Here is a 4,456-nt window from a genome sequence, read left to right on the forward strand (position 1 = left end):
GTGGTATTCATGTAGACTGCACTAGACTCAGAAGCAAGGCTTATGTCCAAGGCCCAACAATGTGCTTTAATTGTCTAGACCTCAACCATGTACAAGCTAATTGCAAATTCATTGCTCACTGCATAAAATGTGGTGATACCCACAACACTAAAGATTGTGCAAACAATGACATTAGTCAAAATTGTGCCCGTTGCGTAAAATTTGATGCGTCCAGAACTAACACCCGAATTGACAGGTTCCTTCCCAAGTACGCTCACTCTCCCAAAAGCTTATTGTGCCCTCTCCGTAAGACACAGTTTCAAATTCCTCACCAAATCATAACCGAAGATGAATTATAATCCCCATCAAGAGAACCACAACAGTCTTCCCCCCAATCCTCCAGAATCCTTCGTCGACTACGAACCAACCATCGAAAACAATTCAGACATCCCCATTAACCTAGAAAAAATCTCAATTCTCCACTTTAATTGTCACAAATCGCAAGATATCACCCACGAAGCTCTTACTCAAACTCAGTACACGGTACTTGCACTACAAGAACCGTGGTTCAACCCCCAAAATTGCACTTTCCCAAATCATAAAGCTTGGCACCAAATATCGGCGTACGACTACTACCCTTCCCCTTGGGAAGATAGACCCCGTGCTTGTATTTATATTTCCAAACTCATCCCCACAGCCCATTTCACAATTCTCCCAAGTGGATCTGACATCATCTTAGGTGTAGAAATCAAAGACCCAAACAACCACCGCAATAACCTACGCATCATTTCCTGGTACAATCCCCCGGGAACACTAAGAGGAATAGCCACGCTGGAACGTTGGCTCCGCCTCCACCACACTAGGCAATCTCAAACAATCATCACAACAGATTCAAACCTACACCACCAACTATGGAACCCCCCAGGCTACACAAGAAACGACACACTGGCGAAAAAACTCATTCACCTATGCGGATCTTCTGGACTATCACTTACATCCCCGAAAGGTATTCCAACTCGATTCTCAAAAGGAACAAGCCCAACAGCTATTGATCTGGTATGGACGAGCTGGAACCTCAAGAACAAAGTGATAAAATGCAAGATTATTGAAGATGAATTATGCTCGGATCATCTTCCCGTAGCTACATTCCTTGACCTTTCTCTCATGACCCCAACCTCTACCCACATCTCCCTAAAAATCGCTGACATAAAAATCTCTCCTCTGCATGAAAAAATCACAGAAGCCTTAACTCGCCTCCCACCAGACTATGCTACCACGGATGACATCAACCAAGGAGTCAGTCAACTAACAGAAATTATCACTGATGCAGCAAACTCCCAAGGGAAAAAGGTGAAAACTAACCCGTGTAAGCATAAAGTCTGGTGGGACAAAGACGTGCTCAACCCGATCCTCAAAGCCCGAAACCGTGCAAGAAGATGGATGTCCCTCTCTAACCTACCGGAGGCACATGACTGCTATTCAAAGTGGCAACACTACTTCAAAAGCCGAGTTCTCCAAGCTAAGACCAACCATTGGAAGACATTCTTGGCCAACTGTTCGGGCAACGACACGTTTAAAGCTTTCAAATTCACCAAACCGTCCTCGACCGGAGAAGTGGCCCCACTCCTCAACCCAGACGGAACCACAGCCTCGGAAAAACACCAGCAAGCCAAGATACTTTTTGAAGGAACCTCCGTAGCCCATGTTGAGGCGGATCTATCGGATATCACACAATCGGTTTTCCGAAAAGGCCCCTTCCAACATCCCATCCTGAAGACCAACGAATTGAAAAGAATAGTTGAAGATCTCCCGAATAAGAAGACCCAAGGTGAAGATCAGATATCAAACGAATTACTGAAAATTTCACTGCCAGCTATCGAAAATGAACTTTGTAGACTTTTCAACGCCTGTTTCAAGCTGGGTCACTTCCCTGACGGTTGGAGATCGGCAGTCACCATAATCATCAGAAAATCAGGCAAGGACAACTATTCAAACCCAAACTCTTATAGACCCATAGCCCTACTGAGCTGTTTGGGAAAAGTTCTAGAAAAAATCATAACCAGCAGAATCACTTACTGGGCCGAGAATTTCAAGGTTATCTCACCGACCCACATGGGTGGACGTAGACAACATTGCACGGATGATGCTCTGCTGATTCTCATATCCTGGATCAAGGAAAAGTGGAGGAAGAAAGAGGTAGCATCTGCTCTTTTCCTTGACGTGAAATCGGCGTACCCCTTGGTACATAGAGAAAGGTTATGGCATATTCTCCATACCAAAAACTGCCCGGACTACCTCCTAAGTATTATACAGGGGTTTCTGTCAGAAAGAACAACGAACTTACGCATACAAGACTTTCTATCAGAAAAATTCGATGTCGAAAACGGACTCCCACAAGGCTCACCGCTCTCAGTTATCCTATATATCATTTATAACTCTGAATTACTAGGAATGAATTCGCCATCAACATCTTCATCGAGCATTTCCATAGGTTTCATTGACGATGTCGTTCACGCAGTCTCATCCAAGGACTTACTCACCAACATGACATTACTAGAAACCCATGCGGAACGATCCTTACGTTGGGCGCAGAAACACGGGGCCATCTTTGACAAGAAAAAGGCCCAACTAATGCACTTCTCAAATCAACGCAAACCAGATAACCCAAACTTTCAATTTGGCGACACCTGTCTGCAACCCAAGAAGGAGGTGAAGTGGCTCGGTCTATGGCTAGACCCCAAAATCAACTTTAACAGTCACTTCCAGCATATGAAGAAAACCGGAGAGCTCACCTTAAATCAATTCAAAAGATTGAACAAATGTTACTCTGGCCTTTCAACCAAAGAAATCAAGAAACTGATCAAGGCAGTACTTGTACCAAGAGTTCTATATGGTAGTATTGTGTGGTTGTCTAATAAAACCGAGAAAAAAGCTGATCACATCTTAGAAAAAATTCAGAACAAAGCTAACCTGATTGCACTAGGAGCCTTTAGAGGAACATCGAATGAAATGGCTCGTCATGATTCATATATGCCCCCTCTCAAATGGATAGCAACCAGCCGACACCATCAGTTCGTAGCAAAACGACTTTCAGCCCAGAATTCCCACCCTACGCGCAAATTCATCGAATTCGAAATTAACTCGGGTTTCAAAACTCACCCGGGACCGATCCAGGATATCCTCAAAGCTCAATCTCTTAAACGACTATCAAAAGAAACCATAGAAACGATTTTCCCTTATCCGTTAGCACCATGGTCGCAAAGCTTTGGTGAAGCAATCAACTTGGGCAAAACAAAAGATGAGATAATGGATCAGATAAACAACCAAATCAAATCAGAAGAAGATCGAGACTCACTGATAATTTTTACTGATGGATCAGTCAAGGCAGAAGGTGGAGGAGCTGATGCAGTGGCAACAACAAAAAGCAGAGCACAGGCAGTCGAATTTACTGACAACTTCTCTAATCACGAGATGGAACTCTTAGGTATACTCCTTGCAACCGAACTAGCTAACGAAACATTCTCTAGACAGAGTCCCCAACCGAAAGGTGTTGCGATTTTCAGCGACAACCAAGCTGCTATACAATTAGTTCAAGACATCCCACAACCAACATCAGGACAACACTTACTGATTCAGATCCGCACCCAACTAATGAGGATACCAAATAGCACCAATATCCGGTTCTACTGGACCCCAGGTCACAAAGGTGTAGAGCTTAATGAGTTAGCTGACGAACTAGCAGGTACTACGGCCGAAGACCAAGTTACACCAATACAACTTCCAACAAGCCTGGGAAGTCTGAAGAGAAGAATTCGCGAAAATCTTCACATAAATCAATTTACGTTCATTCCAGGCAAGAATTCCTTCACAACTAAACCTAAATTCATTACGGAAGGCCTAGAGAAACTGGAAAAAGGTGGCACAGCAGCCATTTTCCAACTCAGAGCAGGTTTTAGCCCCCTAAATGACCATCTTTTTAAACGAAACTTGACTGATTCCCCCCTCTGTGAGGTCTGCAAAATGACAGAAAACACTAATCACTTCCTCCTTTATTGCAGAAGATTTTCAAGAGCGAGAAAATCATTCAGGACAAAACTCAAGAAAGAAGGAGTCAGAGTTAATTGGAACAACTCCAACAAACTTCTCGACACGCCAAAAATTTTTCCTTACCTCTCTGATTTTATATTAAAAACTAATAGATTTGTTCATTATCACTCCTATATACAGGACCAAGACCAAGGAGATCGGCCGCGGTGCAAAGAACGAAGTGTCAGGCGATGAAGAATTTATTCATCCAAAAAAAAAAAAAAAAAAACGCTGATAAGTACTCACGTAACTGGGTTCGGTTGAAAAATATCAGAAACAGTGTACTGTCAAATCTCGTTACGGAGTTCGCCGGTTACAAACCGGAGAGGCAGTTACAACATCCTTATAACCTAAATCGCTGATAAGTACTCACATAACTGGGTTCGGTTGA

Source organism: Melampsora larici-populina (assembly GCF_000204055.1).
Source record: "Melampsora larici-populina 98AG31 unplaced genomic scaffold MELLAscaffold_45, whole genome shotgun sequence".
Taxonomy (NCBI): Eukaryota; Fungi; Basidiomycota; class Pucciniomycetes; order Pucciniales; family Melampsoraceae; genus Melampsora; species Melampsora laricis-populina.